Source organism: Microcaecilia unicolor, chromosome 2, assembly GCF_901765095.1.
Source record: "Microcaecilia unicolor chromosome 2, aMicUni1.1, whole genome shotgun sequence".
Taxonomy (NCBI): Eukaryota; Metazoa; Chordata; class Amphibia; order Gymnophiona; family Siphonopidae; genus Microcaecilia; species Microcaecilia unicolor.
In genome coordinates, this window is record NC_044032.1 from 412,801,156 (window position 1) to 412,816,162 (window position 15,007).

Consider the following 15,007-nt stretch of genomic DNA (forward strand, 5'->3'; position numbering starts at 1 on the left):
ATTCTGACATGTTATTTTTTCAGAAGAGTGTTCTTTGCAAACAGTTTCCTTACAAGTGGAACAATATCGCTCAGTTTTCCTCTCTATGTTTCTTGGACACATGAAACAACGCTTTCGTTTTCTTTCTCCTGGCTCTGGAGTAATCTGAAACTGTACGCCACACCGTTTCATTGCTTCTTTAGTTTTCTTTGGAAAGCATTTCAAGTCGCTTCGCTCTATCATGTGAGGTATTACAAGTTCATGACAAAGGTCCTTCAAGAATAAGCGTCTCCTGTCCTTCCTCTGTGCATGAAATTCAGGATGAGTTTCTGTATAAATAATGAATGAATTTAGGGCTGCTACATCAAGCATTTTTGAAAATAGTACTACAGGCCATCGTTTTGTTTGCCTCTTACACGAATATTCTCCCACCATCTCATCCATTTTATCTACACCTCCTTTTGTTGCATTGTAATGCAGGATGATTTCTGGTTTCAATTTTTGGTTATTGCTGTCAACACTGCAATCGTGATGCATGGTACTGAGTAAAATTACAGATTTCTCCTTCTTTGCCTTGTAAGATACCAAAGTCGCTTTGTTATTGAATCCAAAGACACTCTCATAAAGTGCTCGCTGACGATTGTGTTTGAGTGCTGCTGGAATTTCTCGTCTGTTTTGCTTTATAGTACCAACAAGTGTAATAGCTTTTGCAAGCAGAAAATTGCCTAGTTCAACATTGGTGAAATAATTGTCCATGGTGATGTTTCTACCTGAATTGAATATTGGAACTGCAAGAGTTTTGACTATTTCAGACCCCAGATCCTTCTGTACTGGTGCACCAACCTCTTTGCCACAGTAGATTACGCCATTTATGCCATAATAATTTGCAGAATCACACATCCAGAAGATTTTTATACCGTACTTGGCTGGCTTGCTGGGCATGTATTGTATGAATTTGCAGCGTCCTCTGAACGGTACAAGTTGCTCATCTACAGTAACATTAGTACTAGGATTGTAAAGTTTTGTGCAATTTTTGATAAATATGTTCCAGATATAACTGATAGGGGCTAATTTGTCTGTTTCAAACCTCGCTGCACGAGTTCGCTTATCATCAAAGCGAATGATCCTTCTAATTTCCTCATATCTGCCCACTGACATTGTCGCCTTATAGTGTGGATCAGAAAGTGGGTCCAGAAATAATTCTCGTATTGGGACATCATACGATTTTTGACTCCCTGCCAGCAGGAAAAGTCCAATATATGCATAAAGTTCCTCTTTTGAGATATTTTTCCAGGACTTATTTTTTGCTGAAGCGATACATCTTCCTTCTAGGTTTGAACATAATAGGACCTCTTCTGCAATATTGTCAGAAAAATAAGTACAGAATACATCTTTAGGGGTAAAGTAACTGGGACTTCCCACAGCTCCTTGAGCCTGTCTCACAATATTGTGTATTGGAGTACGTCCGACTAATGTAGGATTACTGTCCCAAAAAACATTCGTTTTGGATGTTCTACTTATCACTTCTTGAGGATCCACTAGATTCACTTCTTCATCATCAGAAGAATCACTGGATGAGGATGTTTGATTAGCTGGTGGCAGATATTCTTCATCAGACAAAGATAGTTCACTTTCATCATCGCTTTGAAACATAATCGCTTCAATCTCTTGGTCAGTCAGACACTTGGAGGAAGACTGTGCCATTGCTGACTAGATGTTAGAAAATGAAACAGATTTCCTCTCAACAGCTTATCTTATCACAGGTCCTTCAGCAATTAGCTCACAGTGTATATTGTCCTCAGTGTTCAGAGGACCTGAGGTGATGTCATGGCCTTATCACTCCCTCCAAAAATCACATGACATCCTCACCTGTTATTATCCACACCCTGGCCCCTCCACCAGCATTACTGAGTACAAATAAAGTAACTTGAGACACAAACACTTCTGAGAACATGATAAAAACAGCGGGGGCCTAAAAGGCCCCCAATTCGTACAGATGTAGTTTTCACCAAACAAGCATTGTTACACCATAATGCCTATGAAACAAAATTATATGAACAACTGGATATTATCAACAATGACATACTTGAGTAATACCTTGAGTTTCAAAATTCTAACTAAAGTAATTTTGCAGATAATAGCAAAAATGTAAGCATGGGGGCCTAAAAGGCCCCCAATATGCGTTCTAGGGTTAATTGGCAATAATTAGGAGTTAAATGTGGATCTGCCCTATGCCCTATTCTACAACATGCATGCCATGGGAAGTGCATGGGCGGGTCAGGGGCATTCTCAAAATTTTGGTGTGATATTATATAATACTTGCATTTTCGTGCCTAATTGCCATCAGTTGGATGTGAGCATTTATATCACCTTTTGGCAGGCATAAATGCTCAAAGTCACATGTGAAATGTGTGCTAAGCTATATTCTCTAGAGGTCACTCTACACAGAGCGCCCTTTACAGAATACTAGATATCATAGAATAATAGATTAGTATGCATCATTTTGGCGTCTAACTTGGGGTGCCATTTACAGAATCATAACATATTAGATAAATTGCTTTTCAATCAAACAAATATAAAAGGAGTGTTCATATCAAAAACATGGCCAACATAATAAAGCCACAATCAAGTGAATGCAGTATTCTGCATAGGATCTTACTGTACTCAGCAATGATTGATTTTTTTGTCAGTGATGGGGGTTCAATTCCCCCTGATGCTTTTTTTTTTGAGTTTCAAGGGTGAGGGATCCACACAGCTATTGTATTCTTTTAATATATTGAGGATCACTTCTAACTCATCTACTTCACCCTGGGGAGATAGGCGAAGGAACAGAAGAAGAGCAAGTAAATCATGCTGGTATATGAGGTTGACACAGCAAGCTATCCCAATGCTTGCACTTCACTTCAGACCATAAATTAAATTTCCAGCATGATAAACTATGCATTAAGCCTTCAGGGTTTGTGTACACTTCTCTGTATTGAAGGGTAACAGCTAATGCTTTCAGTAATAAAGAAGTCTTTTTACTAAGCTGTGTTTATCACTACACGTTTAACACAGGAAAAATGACCTAAGCAGAACGCACTAAAGTCTTTAGTGTTGTGCATTTGGGGGCCCTTTTACTGAGCTGCGTAGGCACCTAGGCATGCCCAACGTGTGCCAAATTGGAGTTACCACCATCTTACCATTTGGCCCTTGCAATAATTTCAGTTTTGGTGCATGTCTGCTACACGCGTCTAAAAATTATTTTTTTATTTTCTGATGCGTGGCAGCTACGCACGTCAAGTGGAATTTGACACGCGTAGACCATTACTGTCAGGTTACTGCATGAGACCTTACCGTTAGGTCAATGGCTTGTGGTAAGGTCTCACACCCAAAATGGACGTGTGGCAATTTTCATGTTTATTTGTGCATATGGATCATTAGATTAAGGATAAAATTTCATTATAATAGGGACTAATGATATGTTCTTATTTTCGCAGTCCTGTGCATGTTTGTATTAGTTATCACTTTATTTGTTTTTGCGTTTGTTATTAACTATTTTTGTTAAGTTGGATTTTATTATGTATGTATTTTATGTTCCCCCTTATATTGTTGAGATATAGTGGGCTATAAATAAAGTTTTATTATTATTATTATTATACTAGATCACTTTCTGGGAACGGGGATGAGGAGGGAGTGGAGGGAAAAATGCTGGACTGGGATTTTGTTGCCCTTTCTCTTGGGGTGCCCTGATCCAGTGCTCACCTGGTCCATATGGTGAGCCAGCCCTGACTATAATACAGTTCTCTGAGGGATTCTTTTATAAAGCGGCACTAGCGATTCCCATGTGGCAAATGAGAAGAAGCCCATAGGAATTGAATAGACTTCCTCTCATTTTCTGCACATGGAATATGTGGCTTTGTAAAAGAAGCCCTATGTCAGATAACTCTTAAATTGATTCTATCCTTCATTCTGCATTCTTTGCTCTTCACAGTACTCACTCCTTCCCTTTTTATTTGGATCCCCCTCTTATCTGCTTCCTTCTCTTATCTGTCATTATCTCATGTTTAGACTACTGCAACTCTCTTTATGCTGGTCTTCCCCTATACTCCATCAAGCGTCTTCAGCTTATGAAGTCAACTGCAGTCTAACTTCTCCACTTTGCTCACATCTTCGATCATGTCACTTCACTCCTTTGCTCTGAACACTGACTGACTGTTTCTATGCATATCAAGTTTAAAATTATCTATCTTGTTTGTAAGTCACATCTCTCGTCTGCCCCTTCATACCTCCACTATGTTCTACTCCCTTATGTCCCTACGTGTTCTCTTTGTTCCTTCACTGCAAAACTGTTAGTTGTTCCCTTTCTCTTTGCTTTCTGCCTAACAATTTCTTGGGAATCTTCCTTTTTCTTCCTAGGCCCCATTCTTTGGAATGCCCTTTGCATGGAACCCTCTTATACAAAATTTAAATCACTGCTCAAAACCCATTTATTGACTGAGACATTTTGGTAATCTGCATTCTGTTGTCTCCCTCCCCTCTTTCTGTCTCCTCCCCCAGACTGCATTTTAGTATTGTAAACTGCATAATAGCCATGCCAGACCTCGTGCTATATATCAAGTCTCTGGAAATAAATATTTAAATATTGCAATGTATTATGAAAGTTAACAATAAAGGTCTAGTTTTGAGGGATCTATAACCCTTTTAGATCCATTTGTATCCCATTTGCAAATTTAGTTTAGTATTGTGGAGTGAATCAGTATTTTGGGAAATTAGGTTTTACTATAAATAATATCTCTTGCACATTGAACACAACAGACTAAGACATTACAAGTGATTATAATGTATTGCTTAAAATATTCTGGCAGTGAAAATAGTGTTAATTATCTAAGAATCTACTGAGGTTTGTTCATCTTAGGAGTGTAGTAGGACATACATGATCATGGATGTACTGATCATTAGCAAATATTTCATGCTAAGTATTTAATACCATAAAGGTCATCTGGTGCATATGAACATAAGAAGAAATGACCAGCTGAATGGATGACAAAAGAATACAAAGCTTTTCATTCAAAGATTGCTTAAAGTGTTAGTTGTCTATGAGTCTACCTCAGGTCAGGGTTATGGGGAGTATTTTTTTTTATTAACACATCTAAAAATAATCAAAGAAAACATTTTTTATCCAGGTAGATTGCTACATAATCGACACATTTCAATACTAAAACATCTCATTTTAGCTCAGCAGCAATCTTGGATAGTCAGCTATCTGATGGAAAAAAAAAACATTTTCACGTACAAATATTCTTCATGTTTTTAAGCTGTTTCTGCATTGAGACAAGAGTTTGGAAATATGAAGACAAGCAAGAAACTTTCAGTCCTCTCTAATCCATGTAGTCTTTGTAAGGTTGTGCTACCTTTTACAAAACTAATAAAGAAATGAATTAGTACATGAGCTTTCAGAATCTGACAGGACGTTTTCATCATGTGGAAAACAAGATGAGACCTGTAAGGTCTCAGTGCATGTACTATAGCATCTTTTATTGGTCTTTTCAAAGGTTATCACAGTCTATAATGATATATTTTGTACAAGACCAGTACAACTACTGGAGTTCTACATTCTATAAGATCAATATGGATGCCCATTTCTCAGGTCTTAGGTCATTTCTTCATGCCAGTGAGTGTAAAATAATCTTTGTTCCTGCACAACTATACTCTGTAATAGTGTTATCCTCACATGCATGTTGCCCATGCAGTATCTCATCTTTTATAAAATCACTGAAGGACTCTGATTAAATAATAACAATAATAATGTTTCTATATATTGTTGTGACCCTTACTTCTATACAGTTTAAAAGGATCTCATAAAACCAGAATTAGTGTAATTCTTAACCATATAACAGCATCAGCACTGCAAGTATAACAAAAGCAAGCTAGTCTTGAATAAACATAGGACTAAACCAAAATCTATCAGAGATATTTTGCAAAAAAGCAAAGATGTCACGAGATTGATAAATCTCAGAAAATCTCTTTCAAATCTAGTATCTTACTGGTAATGAATTCAATAAGCTTGATGTTGCTGCAATAAACAATCTTTTAAGCATTGCGGCCAGGCTTATAGATGGGGCTGCTGGAAATTTGAATCATCTTTTTTTATATATATAAATCATTTTTATTGAAACTAATCTAAAGTTACATAGGCATCAATAATGTTAATGTATATTTTACCATACGTCAAGAGTGTACCAACCAAGAAACCATTACTTTTCAACTACAATTTTATTACCTTCTCCCCAATCCATCCCACTCCCCCTATCTCTGAGAGGCATCAAATAAGAGCATGAAGTTAATTCAAGAGATGGCTATGCGCTATCGGTCCAAGTACGGACCAAAATCTCTCCCAAACAATGTTGAAATTTCCTTCCCTTTGCAGAGGCAATATCTTTCATATCCATCCTCTCCAAAGCTAACTGAGTTATCATCTGCAAGCACCAAGTAGAATACAGAGGTGGAGCTTTCTCTCTCCACTGCTGAAGTATGACCAACACTGATCTGTGAAGTAATTATACAAGACCAGATGGTTTAGGTGCAGACAAATTGTAGTCTAAGAACAAGAGTTTAGGCGTTAAATTTGAAGTGAGGATCAGTTTCACTAAAAGGAGCGTGCAGAACGTGAGGGGGAAGAGAGAGCAGGGCAGGCAACATGGCAGCACCAGAGACCAGCGCTGGATAACGCTTCAGCTGACGGGGGTTAGGGACCCCCGCCAGCCAAGGTACTTGCTGCAGCAGTGGGTGGTGAGTGACAGTCTGGTGGGGGAAATGACAGGGCGGCAGGGGAGCAGCGAGGCAGAAGGGTGGGCAGGGGTTGGTGGCAGGCCCACTCCCACCATGAGGTCTGGCTACTCTCCTGACAAAGAAGCAGAAGCAGATCATCTGCAAATGTCAAGACTTTAAAGTTTTGGCTATTAACACTCACCTCCTCCACTAAATTCAAGATTCTAATGGTACAAAGCAAGGGTTCCAAGGCTATTATGAATAACAGTGGGGGGAGAGGGCAGCTCTGTCACGTTCCACAGAAAATAGGAAAGGATGTTGCTCTAACCCCATTTACTAAGAGAGCTGCTTCAGGGTCAGTATATAATGCCTCTAGCACCTGTTTGAACCACCCTTCTACCCCAATGTAAAAAAGACTTACAAATTGAAAGGGCCACTGTACCCAATCAAACGCTCATTCTCCCTCTAAACTAGTGACTAGCAGGGGAATGTTTTTCTGTTGGCAGTAAGTTAGTGCATCAGTTTACATATTCCGACTTTGACTTTGTCTTCCCATAACTCTTTACAATGTAACCCATAATTGTACTGCAACAAATTGTATTTCCATCATTCACAATGTATTGTAAGCCACACTGAGCCCGCAAATAGGTGGGAAAATGTGGGATACAAATGCAACAAATAAATAAATAAAAATAAATATATTTAACACTGATTGCTGACCTTTCACAAACCCTGATTGGTCAGTATGCCTACCATTAATCTGGCAGCCTGGAGTCTCGTCAATATCTTTAAATCAACATTTAGTAGGGAAATTGGGAGGTAACTCCCAGGGTCAGTTGTAGGGCGAGGAGGTTTAGGAATGAGACTAATCAATGCTGCATTTTCATTTTTGGGGAATCTACCCACCTCCACTACTTCATCATAATAGTGGATCAAGGGTCCTATCAATTGTAATTGAAGCAGTTTATAATACTCTCCGGGAAACCCATCCAGTACCAGTGCTCTGCCACATTTAAGAACCTTAATTACTAATTACACTTCTTTCACAGTAAGGGGCTGATTTAATGTTTCTCATATTGGGGTGGGGAGGAGAGGTGTGGCATCCCCAATTTATTAAGATAATCTGCAATGGAGTTTTTTGCATCTGGTGGGAGCTCTCATTTGTGGGAAAAGCTCGCTAAAATGAATAATAAACTTCTTTGCTATCTCTTCCATTTTAGATGTTAGCTTACCCTTTCCCTTTATCTGTTTGATCATGGAAATAAATCTATGACCCGCCCATGTCTTTGTCACCCAGGCCAGACGTTTACCAGTCTTGTTCCCATATCTAACAAAGTTGTGTTGCTTGTAGCGAAGCATCTGTTACATATGCTCTCGTATGCATTTAGTGCCAATCTGGTTGTATGACGGATATCATAGGAATTGGGGGTAGGTTTGAAAATATATTTGTGCCTAGCTGCTTTGAGTTTCCTCTCTAAATCAATGATCCCCTGGGCCAGTCTCTTTTTCCACACACTGACATAGGCAGTTATTTCTCCCCTCATCACTGCTTTCCCACTAGACAAAATTGCACCACTACAAAAAAGGACTGCATGAAGACAAAACTCAATACTTTGGTTCAACAAAGAACTGAAATTACTAAAAACACAAGTTAGGAGACTCGAGCGAGCATGGAAGAAAATGAAAGATGAACAGACACTTAATGCATGGAAACAACTACAAAGAAAATACAAATACTTGATAAGACAAACTAAAAGAGCATACTACAAAACCAAAAATAGGGCCAGACTACAAGGACGCACATAAACTCTACCAACTCGTGAATAAACTAACAGACACCACACCGGTTACCACAACCAGCACAGATACCCCATCGCCAGACAATCTTGCCAAATACTTCAATGAGAAATTATAAAACTATGATCCACGTTACCACTTAACACAACTGATCACGAAAAATTCATGGATTGCTTGGACCCTACACCCGGTGAATGCCCAGCAGACCGAACATGGACTAACTTCGATCTGCTAACCGAAGAAACCATCACTCAAGCAATTAACAAATTCTCCAAAACCCACTCCAAATTGGATATCTGTTCCAGCCACCTGATAAGGCTTGCCCCCCAATGCTTCATAAGAGACCTAACATCACACATGAACTACATGTTGCAACATGGACTGTTCCTCAAGGACAAGGGAGGTATACTTCTTACCCCTATACCCAAAGATTTAAAGAAAAAATTAAATGACACAGGCAACTACCGACCAGTAGCATCAATTCCCCTGGCAGTCAAACTAATGGAAAGTATGGTAACCAAACAACTTACCACCTACCTAACCAAATTCAATATACTACATGAATCACAGTCAGGATTTCGATCCAACCACAGCACCAAAATAGTTATAACCACTCTCATAACCAAATTTAAACAATTAATTGCAACTGGAAATAATGTGCTTCTACTACAATTTGACACGTCCAGTGCGTTCGACATGGTCAGCCACCAAATACTCTTGAACATCCTAGACTACTTCGGGATTGGAGGAAAAGTACTTAGATGGTTCGAAGGCTTCCTAACAGCGAGAACCTATCAAGTGATATCAAACTCGAAAACATCAACACCATGGAAACCTGAATGTGAAGTACTACAAGGATCACCGCTTTCACCAACTCTTTTTAACTTAATGATGACACCATTAGCCAAATCGCTATCCAACCAAGGTCTCAACCCGTACATATATGCAGACGATGTCACGATATATATCCCGTACAAACACGATCTAGCTGAAATCACAAATGAAATCAAACACAGCCTTCAAATAATGAATTCATGGGCGGATGAATTCCAACTAAAGCTAAATGCAGAAAAAACACAATGTCTTATCTTGTCCTCACAATATAATACAAACAAGCCAAATACCATAAACACCCCAGACGACATCCTTCCGGTCTCAGATAGTCTGAAAATCCTGGGAGTCACAATCGACCGAAATCTAACACTCGAAGACCAAGCAAAAAAATACTGCAAAGAAAATGTTCTACTCAATGTGGAAACTTAAAAGGGTCAAACCTTTCTTCCCAAGGGAAATATTCCATAGCCTGGTAAAATCGATGGTGCTAAGCCATTTAGATTACTGCAATGCCATCTATGCCAGATGCAAAGAACAAGTCTTTAAGAAGCTTCAGACAGCTCAAAATACAGCAGCCAGACTCATATTTGGGAAAACAAAATAGGAAAGTGCTACACACCTAAGAGAAAAACTACACTGGCTTCCTTTAAAAGAATGAATTGCGTTCAAAGTTTGCACCCTGGTCCACAAAATCGTTCATGGGGAAGCTCCAACCTATATGTCAGACCTTATAGACTTGCCTACTAGGAACGCAAAAAGATCATCAAGAACATTCCTCAATCTCCATTACCTCAGTTGTAAAGGATTAAAATATAAATCCACATATGCATCCAGCTTCTCCTACGTATGCACACAACTATGGAATGCATTACCGAAGGCCATAAAATCAATACATGATCTAACAATCTTCCGCAAACTACTGAAAACGAACCTATTCAAGAAGGCTTACCATAATATTCCATCCTAAATACAAAATAAACAGACTTTACATGAACTAGACAAAACCGAACTCTTACTGCTTGACTGTCTAACCTCATTGCTATTAAAGAAAGCTACACAATATGCACTACCAACCTTTTTCCTAAATTGATAACGACATCTCTATAGTCAATTACTTAACATATGCTACAACTCACTTTATCACTTAGAAACCTCTATGCAATGTCATAATGCATTACTCTGTACCATGTATGTATGCACTTTAATGCAAAATCATTTGTATGCATTACTAAAATGTACTCTCCCGTACCATGAATGTATGCACCTAAATGTATTACCATCTGAAATTATGTACCCGGAATGGCGATCGCCATCACGGCAAAATGTAAGCCACATTGAGCCTGCAAATAGGTGGGAAAATGTGGGATACAAATAAATAAATAAATAAAATAAGGTCGGCTAGGAAGCGTACATTTTATGTGCTCCGCATAAGCCATCAACTTACTTTGAAGGTAAAATTTGAACTCAGGGGTGGAAAATAAATAACAAGGGGCAAAATGTGGGCTGCTATCTATATCTATCCAGATCATATTGTGGTCAGATATTTCCTCCGGTCCAATAACTGCAGCTGAAACTGCTGAAAAGAGGGCCTGACTTACAAATATATAGTCTATTCTAGACATACTTCTGTGAACCCTGGATGTGTGTGTAAAGTCTTTGTCCTCTGGATGGAGGAGGCGCCATGGGTCAAGCACATTCAGGGCATTACAAAATGTCTCAAAGTCCATTTCCCCATTGTATGACTGCCCTCCCTCTCAGGCATACGGTTCCATGGGGGATCTACAACAGCATTAAAATCTCCAATCACCACAAGTGGTAAATATGAATGGTCTATACACTCATGAGCAAGCTGGCTGAAGAAAGTTTTTTTGTGAGGGCTCAGACCATACACACCCAGCAGGACCATCTCACGACCTTGTAAATTAAGGTGTACTCCTACACAATTGAATCAACCATCTGTGAAAATCTGGCGGGCTGTACACTCAACTGATTCCCAGATTAAGATAGCCACTCCCCTCTTCTACCCATGGAGGGAGAACAGAAAATATCCCCCACCCATCACCTACCCAACGTTTGATGTTCCTGCATAGATAGCCTAGTCTCTTGTAAGCAGATAAGATCCGCTTTATGCCTATTCAAAGCTCCCAACATTTTTGTTCTTTACACAGGAGATGTAATTCCGCAAACATTCCATGATAGAAATTGTACTGTTTTAATTGGGGTTTTACTCATCTATTTTTAAATATCGTATTTATTGCAATCACAATCAACTTTGTACATTGCCAGGCGCCCAGCTTCGCCCGAAAACCTATCAACTTCCATACGCAATGCTGCATCCACACTATACACCAAATCCCATCCTGATTATACATATTATGCCTCTCAGTCTCCCACCCACCCCTCCCCAACCTCTCAAAATTACATTTCTTCCCATTGCTCCCATGGTTCCTTATCAATTTCCTTATTTCCTGTATACCCTCACACATATTCCCCATAAGTATTATAGAGGAATTTGTAAGACTGTGTCTGATGTTTAGGGCTCTTCAACCCTCTATAATAACAGTACATATTATCGCTCCCCAGAAGCTGCTTGCTTATCACCTCTGCTACAAAACAATACCTGCTTTATACCATGGCAGTGGAACAATATCATTTGATTCTGACACATCTCATTTATTCAGTGCCTTGACAAACTCTGTCACCACTTGCTGATTATCAAAGTTTTTCCATTGTCCATCCTGTTGTATCCTCAATATAGCTGGATATATAAGCATAAATCTGATCTGTAAATTCTGCAACTCAGTGCAAACAGGAGAAAAGTGCCTTATTTTGTCTGCCAGTGCCGCTGAATAATCTTGAAATATGCGCACTGGAGTACCGTCATATTTCAGTTGATCTTGCTTTTGCCAGTATGCCCTCAGTATTTCAATTTTATGGATATGGCCGACTATCTCCCTCCCTCTTGCGACCTACTTTGTGTGCTCTCTCAAAACAGAGAGGGCCTATGTTGTCAGATAAAGCAAACAGTTTTGTGTCAGTGTTCCAATAGAGTTCCTAAATTGTGATCAGTCACTGTCTCTGGAAGGCCAATCAGCCATAAGTTGTCTCTTCATGCTCAATTCTTCAAGTCATCTATATGGGCAGCCTGTTCTTCCACTTTCTGTTCAAATGCTCTAATGTGGCCATCCGCCTCCATTTTAGTATCTTCCACTGCTGATTCTCTCCTCAGCTGCTGTCATGCGTTGGGTAGTGTCTGTCAAAATGGTCTCTACTCCAGACTATTGTTCACATAGTTTTTCCAACCACGGTTGTAGCGCCTGCTTGACTGTGTCAGTCAGTTGCTGGAGCTGTTGAGAAGTAAAGGGATTGATCGTTTGGGTCTCCGGCGATGCCATCTTCACTTTGTCATTGCTGGTCTTAATCTTATCTCCTGCCTGCGTGTTAGCTGACATTATTCCCGATTTCACCACCAGGTATTTGTCCATAAAGTATATGGAGATGTTGAGATGAATATTCTGTTTATTTCCACTTGGGAGCGTCTGTATAAATTAATTCAGGGTTGGGGGCCCTAAGAGAGGAGCAAAATCACATCCGCTCCGCTCTACGCATCATGTGGTCTCTCATTTGAATCATCTTTATAAAATACTAAACAAACAGCAACCATTAGTATTCAAGAATTGTCTATGATTATAAACAAATGAGAAGATGGCTGAGTGTTTCTATTTTGTTCCTAACCTGGTTTTAATAGCGATAATGACCTTTGGGATATATTTTTTACACAGTGAGTTAAAGTGTTTTAAATGGTGGCCATGTGCCAAACAATGCTAATGCCAGTGGTTCCCAAATCTGGTCCTGGAGGCACCCCAGCCAGTCAGGTTTTCCTGATACCCACAATGAATATTCATGAGAGACATATCTATCTATCTATATATAGATATAGATACGGAGATATAGATAGATATATTAGTTCCTTCAGAGACCAAATAATACATTTTAGAGAGAAACACATCAAGAGAATAAGTCACTAAACATTGTACAAGAATGTGTGCTCATTAATATTTTGATTTGCTGCCTAGTTGGTAAGTTAATATGCACGCACTCGGCTGCATATTGTTAATAAGGTAATTAAAAGGAAAACAACCCTTTTAATTCCTCTTTTCTCTGGATATTTAAACCAGGATATGAAACAGGCCTATGACACCTGCTCATAATTGATCCAAAGTACAAGGGCCAGTTAATACAGGGAAATCTTTCTTGAACTTCTATGCTAAAGAAGATCTCTGGAGCCTTCCTCCCCATCTCCCCATGCTCCATTGCACCAGTGTTAGCTCCCTGAAATCCTTGCCAGCAAGAGGGAATCTATTGACCTTCTGTTGGCATGACTACAAACTCCAAATGACACCACTGAGAAGCACTTTACAGAAATTCAACCCTTTAGCAGGTACGCATAAAGGGCAATTCTATAGCCTATGTGCTCGCACTTACACATTTGCTATCCCCCGGATTCTATGTAAGGAATGGTGAGTTTTGTATGTTAAATGGTTTGGATGGCTTCCTAAAGGAAAAGTCCATAGATCATTATTAAATGGACTTGGGGAAAATTCACTGCTTATTTCTGGGATACAAAAATACAAAAAAATGGCTACACTTAATCTCAGAAAGACTTTGTATAACTACACAATATAGGTCAGATTAAGATCTATTGCAGTAGAAAACTAGTAGGCTGCAGAGGTTATCTCATAGTTTCTCAACGTCCATATATACCATTTGTTGGTCTGGTTCTAGGGACTATATATGTTTCTAATCATTGATAGCCTCCAGCCAACCAGTAGTACAAAAAGTACTCATGTACATATACAAACTTAAATCAAAATATGTACTACTGGTCAAATGAATATTTCAAAAATTCAACATTATTGCAAAAAACGCAAGTAATGCACTAAAGGTACTTAGCTTGCGGGCTCCAGGTTCTATCTTATTGTTTTCTGAAGCTGGAGTTTCCCGAATTCCATCATAGCTTGGTAAAGTTTAACTGGCAACTCCGATACCGTAGTGCGCCCGACAGGACCCTGTTTCGCGGTCTCTGGCTTTGTCAAGGGCATGAATCAAGTATTATCAGCAACAATTTGATTTCAGCTGATAATACTTGATTCATGCCCTTGACAAAGCCAGAGACCGCGAAACAGGGTCCTGTCGGGCGCACTACGGTATCGGAGTTGCCAGTTAAACTTTACCAAGCTATGATGGAATTCGGGAAACTCCAGCTTCAGAAAACAATAAGATAGAACCTGGAGCCCGCAAGCTAAGTACCTTTAGTGCATTACTTGCGTTTTTTGCAATAATGTTGAATTTTTGAAATATTCATTTGACCAGTAGTACATATTTTGATTTAAGTTTGTATATGTACATGAGTACTTTTTGTACTACTGGTTGGCTGGAGGCTATCAATGATTAGAAACATATATAGTCCCTAGAACCAGACCAACAAATGGTATATATGGACGTTGAGAAACTATGAGATAACCTCTGCAGCCTACTAGTTTTCTACTGCAATAGATCTTAATCTGACCTATATTGTGTATTTCTGGGATAAGCAGCATAAAATGTATTGAACTTTTTTGGGATTTTGCCAGGTTTTAGTGACCTG

At 39.2% G+C, this 15,007-nt stretch overlaps 1 protein-coding gene across 1 annotated transcript in view; it reads left to right on the top strand.

Moving 5' to 3' along the window:
- Positions 1–15,007, top strand: part of GRID2 (glutamate ionotropic receptor delta type subunit 2) — a 1,142,370-nt gene that overhangs the window by 388,162 nt on the left and 739,201 nt on the right. The window lies entirely within an intron of this gene.